Raw genomic sequence first — 19,783 nt, forward strand, 5'->3', positions numbered from 1 at the left:
ATATATATATATATATATATATATATATATATATATATATATATATATATATATATATATATATATATATATATATATTATTTTAATTGAGAAAATAGGAGACTAATTAATCAATTAGCAAAATAATTGTTGATTGCAGCCCTAGTTATCTTCATACAACGACCATAATAATTATACTGCCATGTTGTGAGCATTGAATTTAAAAAAAAAAAAATGCCATTTAAAATGCATTTAAAATGTGCAGTAAAAGTTTGTTTTCTTAACATGAGTATCTGTTTTTAGATTAATCAAAAAAAATGATTGATAGATTAATCAGTTACTAAAATAAACAACAGCTGCTGCTCTAAAAGAAAAGATCCCATCAGATTTGGCACAAACAAAATTTCACAGCAGAGAGGACTCCCCTGACACATTAATTGTAACTTAAGAATAATTTAATTACAGTTGCAGATGATCACAAAGTCTCGGAATGTACACTATTCCTCCTTTTTATTTATATTTTTATATTTCCTTCCTACAGCCTGCTTTAGGAAAGAGGGGTGGGATAATAGTTCGGATTGTACTCCATCCAAATTTTCTCTTTCAGTAACATTTTTAGGTGGTTCCTGAAAGGGAAAACTTTACTCCATGTATGAAATGATTTTGTCTGAACTCCTGTTTATAAACCTGCAAGAGACCGGATAAGGCCGGCTTTTTGTTTTCGCTGGATGTTTGTTGAAACAATGCCAGGACGACGGATGGGATTTTCACTCCAGTGGAGCTCCTGTGGTCTCTCAAGCAACCTGGAGGCCAATCCAAGTAAATGTGAAGCAGGCTGTGGCTGAGCAATAAATATGCCCTTAGATTTCGCAAAGGCATCAGGCAGAAAATCCAAAACAAGATCTCCTGCAGCCTGTGTTTAAAAAATGTGCCAGGTGTCATTTCCGATTATGACACAACAGCAGCGAGCCAATGGGCAGAAAAGCTGCAAAACAAAATCGCTCCAACGGGTGATATTCCTAGTCGACATGTCTGCTGACTAGAAAAATGTCTCCATCTGTTCATATAAACTTGATTAAATGTGTATTATTTTTAATTGGAAGCATAATTTTACATTTGCAGATTAAATTAAAAGAGGATCATAATAAGCATGTGTAGACTACCAGTATAAACCAAAGATAAGATTTCACACCCTGACCTTTTTACAGATTGAGAGAATCTGATCAGTGGTGAAGTCCCAGCTGGAGATCGTCTCATTGGAGGGGAAGTAAACATCTGCAGTGCACTTAGCAAAAAGCCATGAGCAACTCAAAAAGATCACAAACCAGCTGGAACTAACCAGAAGACCCAGCCTTCAGCTCTCTTCCCTGACAACAAAACCTCCAATAAAAAAAAAAATATGACAAACAATCTGCCAGAGCCACAGTTTCACAAGGACACTTCAATTTTGCATCTACCACCATCAAAGTGACAGGAGCTTTTATGAGAAGCGTGACCAATAACTGCTGCCAACCAAAAAGCAGCAGCATTTACGTCCGATTGCAGCAAATATCAGCTGTCATCCCTAATGTCCTCATTAGAGCAAGTCTGAGGGTAAAATAGGGCTGGGGACTGATGTTTTCTGTACAAAACAGGAAACTACCGCTGACAGACCACTTTAAAGCAAATTGGAGAGCTTTTCTACATTCTATGCCTGCATTAAACGTGTAAATAAAGACATGCAGTGGGCTGTTGGTCACAGATGAAATGTTTTGGAAACGCAGAAAAGTTGTCATCGTTCGCTGCCAGGCCAGTTTCAGTTTCCTGAAATCAAATGTCTCTTGATCAGCATGGTGTCGCGCTCACCGTTGGGCACCATCACAAATAAAAAGCTGCGCGTCAGTCCACATCACGTATCAGATTTTCTTCTCCGCATGACGCCTCTTTGCCCATCTACACAATGTTTTCCTCTCCTAACCATTCCATAGGTGTCTGAACACCCAATGTACCTCTGCTGATGCAGTTCATCCGTGGGCTACAGACTTCTGAGAAGGATGGGATGCACCCTGATTTTGGTAAGCCGTGCATGTCAGTCAGACCCCTTGCCTAAAAGAAGAGATATTTAAAGGCATACTATGCAACATTTTTCAGTTAATTAATGTGTTCCATACCGTTTTGGATGATTAAATGAGTCATTTCAGGTCGAACAAAGGTTTTCTCGTCCGCCCTGGTGGTCTGTGGGGGAAATACCGCACTTGCAATTGCAAGAGCCCTCGGCCCGCACCCGCAGGCTCAGAAGTCTCGTGCATCGCGAGAGTCGGTCTTGCTTTACGGCGAGAACTCCATGTGTTTTTGCCCTGCCATTCACTATATGCACGCGCGAAACCAACAACAAAATATTTGATTATGTACATCTGTTAGCTTTTTATTCTAAAAAATCTATAATATTACATATAATATAATATAATATAACTGCAGCAAATTATCGAAGTTTTTCAGGGGATGCATTTTGTGTTCGTCTCTAGAATCCTCGTCGATGATATGATATCGTGTGTGTGATGAGTGCAAGTGAAATTAAACTGAGATAAGAGATTTCGAAAGAGCAATATGACTGAAATAAATTCAACATGTAAATTCAATTTCAAATTCCAACCCTGTATTTTTATCATAAAAATTCGACTTGGTTCGTGAAGAAATGTTACGATCGTTTTTAGAACAGAACTGTGAATAATAATATTAAGATGAATAGATCTCACCTAATCTGATCTTTTTTATGTGGTGCTAGCAATTCAAATTAAACTAATTTTATGCAAATGGAGATTACCTTACCTTGTTAAAACATGATAACATCATGTGAAAAAATAATGTTTTAAGAATAATAAAAAAACAAAGGTTGTTTTTGAAGAATTGATCATTCACTTCTTTTTTTGCCTTTTATTCAATTTAAAACATGCACTCTGACTCTATTCTTTAAATAACCACCTGTCTTGAAAGCTTCCAAAATACATCAGGGAGACTATTTTTCAAAATTCTCCCCTCCGGGGCTCGGGCACCGGCATGAGTGCACCCTCCTACCTGATAGTGTGTGGCCTGCTACTGTAAAAAAGTTTGACTGCCCTGATAGTATACCTTTAAAATGTAACATTTTTCAAGGATTTTTGCACTATTGCCTGCAATAATCTGCAGCATCCTCAACTGGTTGTAGTCTTTGTTGCAAAAGAAGTCTTGTCATTCAAAGTTCCTAATGTCATGATCTTTGCCCAGAACATTTTTGCTTTCTTTCTATCTTAAAGCTTAGAGATAATATTTGCCAGAATTTCAGAATTTAGTATTATTTCAAGCTTCACAGATAAACACTTTTCAGATGTTTGATCCAAACAATAATAAATTATTTTAGCAAAGAGTGTTATAACATTTCCTCTCCTGTTTTGCATCCTGAAAATTATGTATAATTTGTGGTTCTGCCTGACAAGAACATGCCAACCTGTTAATGTAATGTTTTTTCCAAGTGATTATACAAGGCCAGGATTCTGACTCACAGCATCAACACATCAACATCACCCACTTCTATTAGGGTTCAAGAAGGAAATTGCAGGAAACATCAGGCACTTATCGAGGCGACTGTCGGGCACGCAATGTTCACAGAGGATAAGTCAGATGTGAAAAACCCACTCTGGAGTTAAGCATATGCAAACAACTGCTCCTAAATATCCCAAAACCTAAACTCAGCCTGGAACGCGCTGAGTGTTTCAGATGAGAGAAAACACCTGTTCTGCACGCCAGCATGTCAGCAGTAAAAATGAAAAAGTCATGACTAGACCCAGCCATTCATAAAAGACCAAAAGTCAACAGCTCACACTGCAATGTGAGAATGACTAAATTAATCTCAGAGGGAGGGGAAAAAGTAAAACATGGTTGTAAAAGCTCTTTTTTTTTTATTAGAAATGCTAGGAAAGTTGTATGCATGAAAATTATGGATAAGATATTTCTTAATGACTGAAGATTTTAAACATGACATGAATAGAGTATTAAAACTTACAATCTCTTTTCCCAACTAGTATCTAGAAGCTAAAAATTAGGGTGATGGCAAAGATGACTTTCAACCTCAAAGACTTGCAGCTCATCATTAAAGATTAAAGATAATTATCTAAAATTGGAACATGCAATGAGATGGTCAGAAATTATAAAATGGGTTTAATTGCATTGATGCTAATAAAGATTTTTTTCAGGGATTATGGAGATTAGTATAAACAATTTATAACATGACGTTATGACATTTTGTCATAATAGAAATGAAAACATATCTAAACTGATACTCCAGTTGCATTGTTTGATTAACTTTTAATAGAAGTTTTATTTGAAACAAAATTATTGACTGAATGAAATACTTAAACTCTTAATCCACCAGACGTATGAACAGTTTTGGATTAATAAATTTTCATTGAAATTTAAGATTTTGCAGTGTGATTAAGTTCTTTAGGATGCGTTGGGATTATATTAAAAACTACAAACTAAATATAAACCTAGTATAAGGTATGTATGCACTCCATTCTTCTGCTTTATGGATATTAATTTCCATACAACTGTACAGCTGCTCAGAGAAATGTTTGACACCTGATCTGCTGAGAAAATGTTTAATTAAAAAGGCACATGAAACTATGAAATTTGTATCATTAACGTTTCCTCATGATTTCCAACGAGCCACATGGTTGTATTCAGAATTTACGTAGAAATGTCACAGGCATGGATGCCATAGTAATATGTGGCCTTTAAAGATTCTTTCCAATGTTACATAACCCAAATCCCATGACATTTAAAAGCAAAACTTGGATGTACATGTCGAAGGTTTATTTTGGATTTTAAAATTGATTTTCATTATACCTGCAGGCTGAAATATATACATATTTTGTCAATTTTTATCCAACCAGAAGTTGATGGGCCTTGGCAAATTAAAAGACAATCCTGGGAAATGGTCATAGTTGATATGATTTTAAATGGAGATTTTTCTCAAAAATGATTCCAGTTCAAAAAATGTGTATGCAAGCACAAGTTGTGATGAAACAGCTGTGATAAAAGAAACCTGGTCAGGGTGTCTAAGAGCAACAAAGAACCACCGTGGTTAATGTCTGCTTTAAAGAGGAAACGTCTGGAACACCAGTGTCCCTGTACAGAACTAAGAGAGCTTAACACCGCCGTCAGCTGTGAGGGTGATGCTCACGTCAGAATTATCTGCTCCAAAATGACCACCTTCAAGCTGAAATCAAATTTAAAATGTTAAAATGGTCAAGCCAAATTAACCTATTTAGCTACAAAGAAAAAAATATGTTTGGAGGAATCAAGATGAGGCTTTAAAACAACAATCTGGTTCACAATGGTGAGCAAACTGGTGGAAGCATCAAGCTGTGGGCTGCTTTGCTGCCAGCAGCATTGGTGCATTGCAACAGATAAACAGGGTAATGCAAATGAAGAGAATACGTCCATATGGTTAAAACTTGTTAAAACTTGGACACAGCTGGGTGTTTCGACCGGAAAATGATCCAAAACACACAATAAAACCAGTTGTAGGATGAAAAAACAGACTAAAATTTAAAATTCATGATTGGCTTAACCACAACCAAGTATTCAACTATATTTAAAATTTCGTTTTTACTGCCAATGATCTTACATTATTGGATGCTGGGGATTAATGCAGTGTAGTTATCTCTGTCTTTTTAGTCAGTTATGCCAGAAGATTTTGATAGTTATGGGTCAAGCTGATTGGGGACATTTAGCCAAACATTAGCAGTGTTAGTATAAATCTTTGTGGATGATAGAAAAAATATTACACATACATACCCTTGCAGCTATTTGATGCAATTACTATATAGTTACCTATCCAACCCTGAAAAATATGTTAAATGCAAAACAAAGATACAACATTCACACCCATGATGTGTGTGAATTTGTTAACTAATTTTAAAGTGCAACCATAACACCATCATCTTTTTAAATGTTTTCATAGCACCATTTCACCTGTAATATTGTTCCTTTTTTGACATTAGATTTATGAGATGGCATTTTCTTACCACCGTTTTCTATTCATAAATAGAATACATGTGTGCCCAGTTCCTCTTACACATCTTACCCATTCCCTCCGGAAGTCACATGTTTTGTGCTTGTATGACCCTTGACCTCAACATTAGTATGCAAAAGTCTGTACATTTGGCACGGCCACAGGCGTTCAGACAGGCACGCACAAAGACAGCCCGTCAACTCCGATCAGCCCTTTTTCATCTGTGATTCAACAGCTGGACGCAGAACCACAGGGGCCAAGAGCAGACGAAGGTGAATAGAGGCAAGCTGAATGTTGGGTCACATGCTGGGTTTGAACCTCCTTCAGCCTTTTCTGCCCAGAGCTCTGCGTGAGTCTCCCCGCTGGCCCTGAAGTCACAAAGCATGGCAAAGAGACAGGAAGTCACCAGCAAGATGGTTAACGGGAGGCTGGATTAAGAAGTACAGCTCAGTCACCTCCCCATAGGATTCTGACGACTTTGACAAACCATACAGTGTTGCTCATTACCAGCTTGATTCAGGACCATTTTCATCATCTCAACAGCTTCTGAGGGTACAGCAAATGTTGTATGTTGGTCTATTCTTTGTGGTCTGACTCTACTGGTCAAGGTTTCGTTTGAACATCTGGGATGCTGTCAGTCATCCTGGAGACTTCTAAACTGACAGTAAAAAGGACATGAGGCGCCCGATGGATGGATTTCTGAATGAAATCATCCATAAGTGAAAAGAATTTGATAAAACAGTTAAAGAGACGTTTAAACTGAACACAATTTAGCAGTTCAGGACTACTACCACTCTGTATTTGTTAGGTTGCATATAAAAGTACTGTTTGCATAATTCATAATAGAAATCCACTGGGATGATTCTTAATGGGATGCTGTGACAATTGAGCAAAATTCTGGTTTAAATCAATTCAATTTATATTGCACAAATTTAGACAAAGGTTATCTCAAAGTACTCTACAAGTCAAATAGGTGAAATTCATATCAGTTTCATAGCCATACAGAGATGCAATCAATCCATTTGAATCCAAAGAAGCCAGCTATAGAGTCATCCTGAGAAACAGATACACACCACGATCCAGATAAAACACTCACATCTCACTGATATAACATAATACCTGTATAAATCCAGTTATTTTTATGGTCGCAGAGGCTAACCAAAAATAAATAAATAAATCTGCAAATAATCCCCAACATGAAGACAAATAAACAGCAAATAGATCACAGGTAAAGTTGTGGAGACGTTAAAAGATGGATAACTAACTCATCTGTGATAAAGTCGGCTTGGTGATGTTTGCAAAATTGCAGTTTGAATAATTTTATTTTTTATTTACAGTATCCCAATGTTTGTAACATGAGACCATCAAAAAATATTTTAAAATATAATTAAAATGTATTCAGTTTAGCAACACCATTGCAGTAAACTGAAGAAGTCCATTTGACAATGGCAAAGATTTATTTTTAGAAAAGAAAAAGACTATTGGCTGTGTGGTCAGACTGTGATGGGAGGGTGCTGCTGACCTACAACATGCACATGCGTTAATGTAGATTAAGTGATGTGGAAAACAGTAGAAAACAAAATACCTAAAAAATATTCAGAGCCATGCACCTTTTCAGGGAAGATTTTCAAAAATGTTTTACCACATTTATCACTTTGTTGATCCTACATTTTTATTTTTATTGTTTCATTTATAATATTGTTATTTAAACAACACAACCGAGTCATTTAGGATTTGTGTTAAGTGTTAAGCACTTTACAGCCACCATTCTGAATAGGAGAAGAGATGCTTCTGTTGCCACGTAGGAAGGCAAGTGGTCTGAGCCATTTCCACTTCCTGCCTCCTGCTGGTTTAATTATTGCAACCCATTGGGTTATTTGTGAAGTAGCAGTGGAAAATTTACACTCAGCAGGGAGATCAACATTAAACCCTGAGAGGAGAGTCTTCAATCTGAAGCAGTAGAGTATGCCTGCCTGTCTTTGTTCAAAGCCAGGTTGTCAGCTTTTCTATGTTTAAAAAGGGGAACTACCATGCAAAATCCACCTTTTTAGCCCTTAAATACATTTTGTTGTGTGCTTGGAGTCTTTAGGAGTGAAGAAAACTCTTCATACAGGTGCTGTGTGGATATCTTTATATTCTTTTTGAGTCATTTTTTTCAAGCTTTTCAGTTTACTTTTTTCTATTCTGATTTTTAACAATGATGTGGTCTGTAATAATACAGAAAACAATAAATACCAGTACAGCAGGTGATGCACAATGCAAACCAAATATGATTACTAAGGTTGCAAAGGACTTGAGATAATAATAATAAAGCAATGTAAAGAATATGGATCATATAACAATACACGATCACCTCACAGGAGCCACATGGACAGCATGACTTGGCTTATTAGCTTTAATAGCTCACCACTGTTTCTTTAACTTCTGCATGACTGAAAAATAACAATAACTCAGCATTAACTTCTAAATTAAACAGTATCACTTCATTAGACTCGCCTTCTGGCATTTTTACACAAAAACAAACCGGAAGTACAAGTGAATGTTGAAAGAGCAAAGACCTGTATGGATTGGGGAGAGCAAACGAATGTCTGCACACAGCAAAACTGCAATCCTAGTCAGAACAGCTATGGTGCTTTCAAGAGCGTAGGACCTTCTAAACTCTCAAAGAAACAAGCTACAACTGAATAGAACTTCACTCATAAAAATAACGTATCTATACATAAACAGCGATGGGCTTTCTAACAGTTACATCGGAGAAAGGTGAGACTTGCATATTCACTGCATGGCTTTAGCTCATACAGCTAAGGTCCCCAGGCACAGAGCTGTGGGTCATCTAGTACCGACCCAAACAGAAAGACAAATAGATTTTGCAATTTTGATTGTGCATGTGATGAGACTATGGTGTACACCTTTGGATCGTAGGCGGCTTCACACATAATAAGTTACATTACCTTGCTAGGCTGAGAGCACAAAGAAGACATAAACATAAGTTGACATTGAGCAGGAAGTATTTGGCCTGGCAGAGAGGATTAGTTATTAGATTCTCTTTATAATTGTGACCATCACAAGCCCCATCCCTAAGGAATATGCAATAGAAACTTTTGTATCCTTGGGTAGGGCGTCGGTTTGTTAGAGATCTCAGGGAAATTATATTGTGACTCCCTCCTCACTGGATAAATCACAATATACAGCTTTACCATACAAACTGAAAATGGAGCTGGAGACTTTGCTATCACTACTTTGTTCTTGGACAACTGTTTTATTATCACACCTTGGCAACGGTCAGCTGTGTTCTGGCCTATCTTATGCATGCTTTAATTTTAATTGCTCATTTATCTGATTTACAAGCTTGAACCGAACATTCAAAAATAATAATAATTGTTGATATTGTGTATTCCTTTTTTTATCAAACGTCGAAGGTCATGCAAACACATCACCTGTTCAGGAGAAAACCTGTAAATTCTCATTGCATTTGTAATGGGAAAAGCCCATCCTATAATCTAAAGGTAGCAACCACAGATTAATTTAGCCCTTCGTTGTATTTTATTTTTAGTGTGAGTGTTTTGTGCAGAAAATGTCACCTCCTGAATTCTCTTCATAATATTCAAGCGTAAAAGTCATGTATAGAGGGTAATCCTGTGCACAATCTAACTACGTTTAAAGAGGGTCAACCTTTTGGGGTGGTGGGGGAGGGGGGTCAACATTTTTTAATGCAATAGCTCTACCAGAGAACAATTAAGGAACATGCAAGCTTTTGAGATCTGCCTTTATGTTTTATCACTTCTGCTGAGAAAGGTAATGAAACATTTTACTCTTTATATGACATGCATCCAAATATATTTTGTGTTCTTGTGTGTCGTTTCTCTGACATTTTTCACCATATATTTTCTCAATTTACAATTTTATATTTTAAAAGAATGTATTTAAATTGTTTTTAAAAAATTATCTGTGAAATGGACCTTCTCTTATTCCAACATGACTGACTTAATTTGTCAAAACTGTACATAGGGATCCAGTAAAGTTTAGTCTTTTATATGATTAAACATACATTTATTAGCCAAAGTGTGTGGGTACAAATAACTAGAGTATATTCTGTATGTTAATCATGTCCAGACTTTTGGGGATACATCTAAAACCAGGCTCAGGGACAAGTATTTCTTTTGTCCCACACTTCAGTGAAAATTTAATGAGGCCCTTGAGGAAGGGAGGCTGCAGCAAATTATAGAAGGGAGAAACACAAAGTTTAACTAAGAACTGAGGGAATGGGGTAGAAATGATGAAAATGAAGGCAATTTAAATCACAGCATGTTGAAAATTATTTAAAAAATTATGTGAAATGGAGAAACCTGGGTGCATAGAAGGATCATATGAACCAAATTTAGGCAGTTAAAAATAAAATATTAACATTTTTTCCCCAACAAGTAAACAGATGTACAAACTGTCCAAAAAAAAATTTAAAATCCAGTTTTAAGCCAGTACTTACCCAGCGCCCCCTTTCTTTTAGAACTTCTGCTCAAAATAGCATGCTTAAATCTAATCACATTTTATTCAGCACACTAATCACAAACCCCATTTAAATTATCTTGGTTTAATATTACATCCCCTCTGTATACTAGACTTGCTATATTTAACAAAGCAAATTTAAAAGTGATGACACTAGAGAAAAAAGGTTCAATTCCTTCCCCAGGACTGGGGTCTGTCGGGATTAAGAGGTTATAAAATAATAAAAAATAATTGTAATTTGCAGACCCTAGCTAATACATCTGAAGATTTTACAGTAAATTTATATTTGTGCAACCAATTTGTGTCTTTAAAATTATTAAAGTTGTTCATTGTATAATCATTCACCACATGGAAAACTCATGGTTAAAATAAATCCATTAAAACCTAAATTTATTATTAGTATTTTTTAACTGAATAAACAGTATAAGCTTGTTCCATTGAAAGTTAAAGACCACAAAAATGCATTGAAGATTTGTTCCAATGAAGGGTGACCACTGACTTTTATTTCTTTTTTTGGGCACACTATCAATACCGATTGTTTCACCCAAACCGGACTCTAGGCTTTACATCTTTCCTAAACAGAACCAAGCTGCATGACACTTGACTTCGAGCTCTACAAAAGGGAAAAATGTGTAAATTAAATGGAGTATAGACATATTCCACAAATAAATTAAAATGTTAAAAGGATTTTTGTCAACATGATTTTAATTTATATGATTAGCTTTTAGATTTTTGCATTATCTATCTGAACAAATCAGCTTCACATTCAATAAACGAATAAATTTGAGGAGGCAGTGAACCCAATAATAGAAAGCTGCACCACAGCTTTAGAAAAGGAGTGCAAGAACTGACATCGTTTTGGCTCATTTGACCTGGACCAGCAGAAACCACGATTTATTTCTAATTAACAACAATTTGTTGTGTTTTAGTTCCTCCTGCTACCCCAAAGCTTCTAGTGTGGGCAATGGTTTAAAGAGCAAAGGACAAAGGACAATATTTTATTTGAATGTATAATTTAAGTCCATAAATAATTGATAACTTATCATGAGTAACTTATTATGAGAAATGAAACAATCTAAGGAATTTGGTGGACTCGGTCGGGTTTTCTTCTTTTATAGACTAAAGTCTGGGGAGGTAACCAAGACAGCAGAACTGTTTTTCAAACTAACAGCTATCTTAGGTATCTGACAGGCATGTGCATAAACAACTGAATGATATATTACATTAATGCTGAAAGTTCATCTACAAAGCAGTAATCAATTAGTTTGATGATTTTAAAAATCACTAAAGTTCGGAATTACATCACAACAATAAACTCTACTGTAGGCAAGTCTGGTGGTACATGATAACTGAAGGGATTGGACTTAATTTGGAACAAAGTGTGCTGTAAATACCTGGGTATGAACTGCTCTCTCTTGAAAACTACCTTATGAGGATACATAAGGTAGTTCTTATCTAGTAATCTGTTCTACATCTAATGTAGAACAGATTACTAGATCAATGTGTGCTTCTGTGCTTTTTTGTTTCTCTTGTTGTGTCTCTGTTCTGTCTTCTGTAACCCCAGTCGGTCGAGGCAGATGACCGTTCATACTGAGCCCGGTTCTGCCGGAGGTTTTTCCTTCCCGTTAATGGGTGGTTTTTCTTCCCACTGTCGCTTAATGCTTGCTCAGTATGAGGGATTGCAGCAAAGCCATGTACAATGCAGATGACTCTTCCTGTGGCTCTACGGTTCCCCAGGAGTGAATGCTGCTTGTCGGGACTTTGATGCAATCAACTGGTTTCCTTATATAGGACATTTTTGACCAATCTGTATAATCTGACCCAATCTGTATAATATGATTGAACTTGACTTTGTAAAGTGCCTTGAGATGACATGTTTCATGATTTGGCGCTATATAAATAAAATTGAATTGAATTTAATTGAATTTGCTTTGAATTGCCGCCAGATAAACAAAATTAGAACTGGATCGGTTTCCTATATTTTTGTATGATCTCAATAAAAGTCAAATAACTTTCTACTTTGATGACTTTTGTTGCAAATGCATCATTGTTTCACAAATCCCTGCATGAATGAGGCAAATTGACAAATTAAATCAACTACAAAAATGAAAAGGGGCAAAGAATTTGCAGATTTTCAGACATAATCACTGAATTATACATGCAATTAATTCCATACATCATTTATACATAACATTTGTATGTGTTAAACTTATAATTTCACTGGATTGTATGAAATACAATTATTAATTCATTAATTCAGATTGTGGCGTGTACTTAGCCTCGTGAGACCATCCTGATCTCGCGAGTTTTCAAGGTTTCACTCGCAGATCAGTCTGGATACTCTCCGTTGAAGAAAATTTGGAGCCGTTCACCAAACGAACGTCCAATCAGCGTTGGCTTTGAGGCGGGTTGAGGTGTGACGCAACGGGAAGCGCGTCAGTTCAGTCTTAACAGCATGGCGGCTTCAGCCGATGAAACTAGCGTTAGCGTGGCTGTCGAGCAAGTTTTATCGGAATTACAGAGTATTTCTCTGCTGAGCTAACGAGCCTTTCCCTGCAGCAGCAAGAGTAGCTTGGCTTGTGGTTGTGTTTTCGTCACGAGCGACGACGAATCTGATTGGTTCATTTGGCCCGTCTATCACCAACATAGGCCAATCACCTAACCAGTATTTTCGCCCCTTCCCAAAGTTACTTCAACGGAAGGTTTCCAGATGGATATGCGGAGCAAATCTATCTGGCGGAGTCAGGTAAGCGTGTACTGACCCAACCAAAAAAGAGATGGTTTTGCAGTTCCAGGTACCTCATCTGACCCATGTATACTGACAGTCTGCACAGAGATTATCCACACCCAGCATGATGGAGCTGGAAAAGGTCAGCAACTCTGATTAGTTTCTCACACTTCTTTGTTAAAGCACCTGCTGCTGATGAGTCTGGACATATTAGTCTGTATACGGGGCTGTGAGGTCAGCTCAGATTTCATGCCATTTCTCCCTCTCTTTATAACTGGGCACTACTTCCATCTTGTTTACTCCTTACCCTGAATGTGTTTCAGGTTTTTTATATTCAGGGTATTACAGCAACTAGGATACTGAAAGTTTAGGTTTTCGTTAGATGTAAAGGTAACATGTTGGCTCAAGACAGTGCAAATACTTAAGCTTCTAAATTTAAGCTTCCTTTGAAATCACCCTTCTCTCTCTCGAGCCTTGTGGAGCTTTTCTCTACTGAGACAGGCAGCACAGAAAGCCAGACAGCGCTACTTGATCTGGGTCCAAGCAGCCTGCAGCTACCCAGCTCCACCAGCTGGTAAGGCCACCCTCATAGTGCAGGGGAAGAGGAGAAGGCAGGATGGAAAGGAGCGGAATAGGCACTCGAACAGTCTGCAGGGTTGCAGTATCCAGAGAGGCAGGCGGAAGCAATCTGCAGTGCACAGCCAGCCTTGGGCGCGAAGAAGAGCCCAACAGGGATCCGTCATAAAAATACATAAAATATAATAACAAAACATACTGCCTATTGAGCAGCTGAGGGATGTGCCTGCGTTTGAGAGGAGGCTTTGTTTATTGAATCCCGTGGGGTCCTAAATGTGGTAAGTCTCTCATGAGACAGCCAAGCATCTGCTATAAAAACTTCCTTTATTTATTTTTCTCTGTCCAGCAACAGAGCAAAGCTTGTGTAAATCTCCAAGGAGTAAACTAAAGACGCGTTGCATGGTGACATCTCTGAGACAGCTGTTCTAAGACTGCAGATAAAACCACCTGCAAAGCCTACATCTACCCAACAACACCAATAATAATCTGACCACTTTTAAAAAAAAAAAGCAGTTTTAAAGGGTTGTTGCTAAAAAGTGTAAAATATTCAAATCTAAACAAAAAGTAGCTCTAACGTTTAATGACAATTGCAATTGACAAGCGGTGAACTTTGGATTTTGAATCAGTTCTTTTATTTCAAAAATCCCATCAACACCCTCCTGAACGTTGTGGAAAACTTTCTCAGAAGAGTAAATGGACTGAATTTATACAAAGTTTTCCTCATAATGCTGACCACTCAAAGCACTTCACACTGTAGCCATGTAACGATGAGCCAACGTTACATGTTAATTTTAATATTATTTTAGAAATGAAGTAGTTAAACAGCACGCCAACTGTTTTTCCTATTTGTTTGTTTTTGTTTGGATTGAACCTGTTTGTTTTTCTGGGCGTGGTTTCACCTGCAGTGGAGGGACCTCATCCTGGTGTATCACACTCAGGTGTGCAGACTGCAGTATTGGCTCAAACTAAGAGGCAGATTAAGAGAGGTGACACTGGCCAGATTAGATTTTTGTGTTGCTATAGATTTTGCATGTAATGATTGGAATTGGTTTAAGATATTTTCAGTTTGTATTAGTTTGCAAATGTATTGTTTTTGTCCTTTTTGTTTAATTTAAATAGTGTTATATTTTATATCTTGCATTTAATATATACCTAATAATGGTTTCTCCCAATTTAGGTTATCTGAATTTAAGATGTTTGTCATTTGTTATTCAGTGTTGGTTGGGTTGGTTACACTGCTGGCTACAAAGAAAAATAATAATAATAAAAGAAAAAGAAGCTTCCACAGTCGAGACATTGTTTTGTTTTTGGACTGCCGTTCTGGGTCCCGCTTCCATGGCCGCTCGACCAGGTTGACAAGCCCGTGACAAGTGGTGTCAGGAGTTACGGCTGAGAGTCCAGAGGAAGATGACACGTGGTGGAAAAAAGGTGGAGCACCAGGAGGAACCTGATGGGGGTGAACCAGCTCTCAGCTGACCAGCAGGGAGCAGCTGCACCAAGTAACCCTGATAAACCCTTGTAAAGTCTCTTATTCGCAACCAAGCCTCCAGAGACCAGCAGTTGGAAAAAGAGTCATCACGGCAAGAACAAAGGTGGAAGAACCTGCAGTTTCAGTTCCAACAGATTCAAGTTCAGGTGAGAGAACTTAAGGAAGACTTGGAAAATAAAACTGTACATGCTGATGATGATGAAGAGGAAATTGATACTGATCTGGATGGAGATGGTGACCCAGTGATCCAGTGGCGTTCACATTCATGCACAGATATACAGTTCGGTAGGCAACTTGGGATTAGGTGCCTTGCTCGGGATTGGTATTTGATGGGGAAACTGGAATCAAACCCACAGCATTCCAATTGCAGAAGGACTATTTTATCCACTGATCCACAGTCGCTGCAACGGTTAGGACAACACAGGTTTGTGTTTGCGTGTATCTATACGAATTTCATTTATGAATAAATGTTTTGGTTGAAATTGAAATGCACCTTTATATTTTTTTTTCCTTTAAAATTTTACAAATAATTATTTGGACCTACAGTATTTGACTTTAACGAGTTTGCTGTTGATTGAAACCTTTCTGCAAGTCCTTTTGCCCGATTCACACGGCAAAATTCAACAATTGTCGACTAGGTTTTCAAAACCTGAGAGAACCCACACATTATGATAAAAAAAAAAAAACTTAGAAATAACAGGTTTGCTCATACATTGTATTGTGTCACAACACACCACACAAGAACATATATTACTAAAAGATCATTCAGATATCAGATAGGAAATCTCTCAAAACCTCTCGAGATCAAACGTTGAGTTCAGATGTCTCAACATCCTTCCAAGCAGACTAGATCACTCTTCACACACGGCAGGAATATCTCATAAGACTGTCTTAAGAGCCACCCCGATAATTGGAGCATGTCGGAAGGGGAAGATCGGGGCAAAAATCAGGATAATTATCTGGCTGTGTGAATCCAGCATTAGCATTTAGTACATTAGGTCTTGGCATCATGTACAAAACACTGTAAAATAAAGTAGAAGTTGTAGTTTATGGACTGGCCAGTTTGAGAGCAAAGGACAGGCTGTGTAGGCAGGCGTGCAGTTCTTGCCTGTGGAGATCATCAGACTCGTAAGAATGTCGAACAATTGTGGGGAAAGTTAAAAGACAGAAAGTGCTTACTTGCACTGACAGCTCGATGTTCCCCAATAATGAGAAGTGTTTCTACTTATTTACAAACCTTCTTCTGTCCAACATCTGCAGCAAAGTCCCACAGAAAGTAATTAGGTCTGGAACTGGACAAAAATAGTATTTGTCTCTCTCTTAGGGATTCATGATATCACATATTGCCACCAGTTATTAGTACAGATTCAACACAATACATTATAATATTTATAATCCAGTCATCAAACTGCCCATCGGCATTCACACCCCTATGTCTAATTAGTCCCAGAGTGTCAAAACTTTCTCTCCCTTGTAAACTGTATTCTTATTTAAACAGGCTTGGCTGGGCAGAGCTGCATCTGTGCTGCGAACCACCAAATGGATAACCAAAGGATTCATTTGGAACACAGATCTGAGACTTTGACTTGAAGCTCAGCTTCAGGCTACAGTGAACAAGTTGCAGACAAAGGTGTCAGCGTGCTAGGATATAGCTAAAAGGCAAAAAAAGCAGGACTGAATAAACAGAAAGACATTCAATTAATAAGATAGACTGTTGTAAAATCGATCAAACTCCCTCCTAGATGCAATATGTTACCTATAGATGGCACATGTAGCTTTTCTATTTCTTTTCCTACTTTGTTAGGGTAGATTTGATGAAGTGCCGGATTAATTTCTAACAACAAGCAAAGTCTATACCATGGAGTTGGGAAATAGGTTAAAAAAATTTCAGAATGTCACAGCAGAGCCATAAAAGGTCTTAAAATTTCATCTATTTAGTTTTATTCATGTATTGTATGCATTATGATGTCGTTTAGGAAAATCATTATAATTAGTTTAACACGTGTTAAAACAATTGCCTGAATGCTGACTTACAGCAACATTGTACCAGTATGGAATAACCCATTAAACCATTTTTTTCCAGATAATGGTGGTAGTTTATGGACTAACGTTAACCAAGAAAAAAAACATTACAAAAATAAAAAGGCATTACTCATCTTAATTTAGCTTTGATCTTCCTAATTCAACAAATGTTAATTTAATGTTGGTTGAAGCAAAGTTCAGGCTATTGCTCTGTATAATATATTCCTTAGGCCTTTTTTTATAAAGTTAACTTTGCAGATGGAAGAAAATGTGTAAATTAGATAGGCAGTGCATATTTAGCCTCATTCTATAGCCCTTTGAGGGAGAAGAGGGTAGTTACCACAGTGCCATACCATACCAGCTTTATTTATAGAGCACTTTAAACACCCACAGGACCAAAGTGCTGTACACAGAGTAAATAAACAGTCATACTATAGCATTAAATCAGTAATAAAATCAATAAGACCTGAATAAATAGACAAGTGCTATACTAAAATTATACATTAATCATAGAATCACTAAAACAAAATAAAATGGAAATAATTAGTCTATAGAATTAGTAGTAAAACAAATTGAACAATTTTAAAAGTCAACATCTCAGTTGGTGGCAAAGGCCAAGGAGAGGAGATGGATTGTAAGAGGGGATCTAAAATCCTGCCCCTTTATATTATACATTTATAATGTAACTTAGTGGAACATTGAATATCTTGAATTAAGAAACATATGGCATACCTAAAAGGTATTGAATTCTAACAGTTTATTTTCTACATACTTTGCATCAGTTAATGTGTTGCATGTGTTCATTTTTCATTAAATTTTATTGACAATGGTGGGCGGTTACAGTATTTTTAGTTCAGAGAATGGGTCACTGAGTGATCCAGGAGGAGTGAATACTGCAAATGAATGACTTCATCCAATCTGCTGGGTTTCCTTAGATAGAAAAGTTTTTAATCAGTCTGTCTGGATGATTAGATAGAATTGACTTTGTAAAGTGCCCTGAGATGACAAGTTGGGAATTGATGCTATATAAATAAACTGAATTGAAATGAAATTGAAACCCGTGCTCCACTCAGTGTTTCTACGTTTAACCCAGCCCTTAGGGAGCAGCGTGCTGCCACGCATTTCCTCTCTGTGGGATTATAAAAGGGAAATATTTCATAATTTATGTGCACTTTTAAACAGTGCCTGAAATAGGTTTTGTAAGTCAATATATTGCTAGTTGGGAAGGTGCCATTAGTTCATAACGACCAGCAATTCTTAAGGGAACTGAAGTTTCAGTTTATGAAATTTGAAAATAAAAGTCTGTTATTCATGTTTTATTATCAGTCAGTTTGCATCGAAACAGAAACCATTTAAAAAAAAAAGATTAATTTGAAAACCATATTGTTATTGAATTCAGTACAGAAATTAATGGTGATCAGTGACCAGCATTTTTACAGATAATGCAGACATCAGATTTGTTTTTCACTTCCCATTGTTGTGAAATCTTGCAAATAAATAAATAAAAGCCTAAATTATTATCCAGCTGTGTTTCCATTATATATTTATAGCTGGAAAAATGCTCTAACTTCCACAGTTATTGAATATGATTTAATTTTGGTAGTATATTCAATAAAAATTTATTTATATAGCACCAATTTGTGAAAATCAAGGCACTTTCCAAAGTCAAATTCAATCATATTATACAGATTAGTCAAAAAATTTCCTATATAAGGGAACCAGCTGATTGCATCAAAGTCCCGACAAGCAAGAAATATTGTGGAAACACCTAACTGCTGTGGGTTTTAGCTTTTCTTCGACAGTTTAAGATAGTTTAATGATAATATTTATCTTTAATTGTCATTGCAACATACTGTACACTCCTATCATGTGTTTTTTTTCCCTCTACATTTAACCATTAAGTTGCTTTTAGGGAGCAGTGAGCCACCACTCGAATTTCCCCTGGGAGCTAAGTGCCTTGCTCAGGTACCCAGAGTGGCAGCCTGTGGGATTCAAACTGGGGGGCATGCATCCTCTCAAGAATACAAGGCCAGTTTTCTTTTTCTTTTCCATCATTTCGTTCTTACATAATCACCTCAATTCAGAGTTGTAGATTTTTAAATGATTCCAGGGGTGCCCAAGTCTAGTCTTAGAAAGTCCTTCAACACATCTGGACAAAAATACATAGAAATAAAACCAAACCATAAGGAACATTTTTGAAGACCTTCGGAATGCAAATAATGATACCACCCTCAATACCACCTTAAAAGATGATTAAATATTTGGGTTATAGGAGGGAAAGTATAACTAAATGATGGGTGGCTTAAATCTGGTATAGTGGAAACTTTGTGGATCAATTAATTCTCTCTGTCATTAGAAAACGCCTGCACTCTCTATATGATAGAGCCTCTGGGAGGCTTCAGAAAAGTCTCTCCATATCTCATGAGTTTCTGGGCTCAGCTTGCAAAACCAACAG

General features: G+C 37.0%; 1 long non-coding RNA gene across 3 annotated transcripts in view; it reads right to left on the reverse strand.

Moving 5' to 3' along the window:
* The window catches only part of LOC110366759, a 72,287-nt gene that overhangs the window by 20,339 nt on the left and 32,165 nt on the right, over nucleotides 1-19,783 (reverse strand). The window contains exon 4 of one of the 3 annotated variants that reach the window (XR_004932906.1): nucleotides 5,282-6,378. The exons of the other annotated variants lie outside the window; for them this stretch is intronic. This is a non-coding gene — a long non-coding RNA (uncharacterized LOC110366759). Of the gene's footprint in view, nucleotides 1-5,281; nucleotides 6,379-19,783 lie in introns of those variants that run through there. 3 annotated transcript variants of the gene reach the window in all.

Source organism: Fundulus heteroclitus, chromosome 16 (genome assembly GCF_011125445.2).
Source record: "Fundulus heteroclitus isolate FHET01 chromosome 16, MU-UCD_Fhet_4.1, whole genome shotgun sequence".
In the NCBI taxonomy this organism is placed as follows: Eukaryota; Metazoa; Chordata; class Actinopteri; order Cyprinodontiformes; family Fundulidae; genus Fundulus; species Fundulus heteroclitus.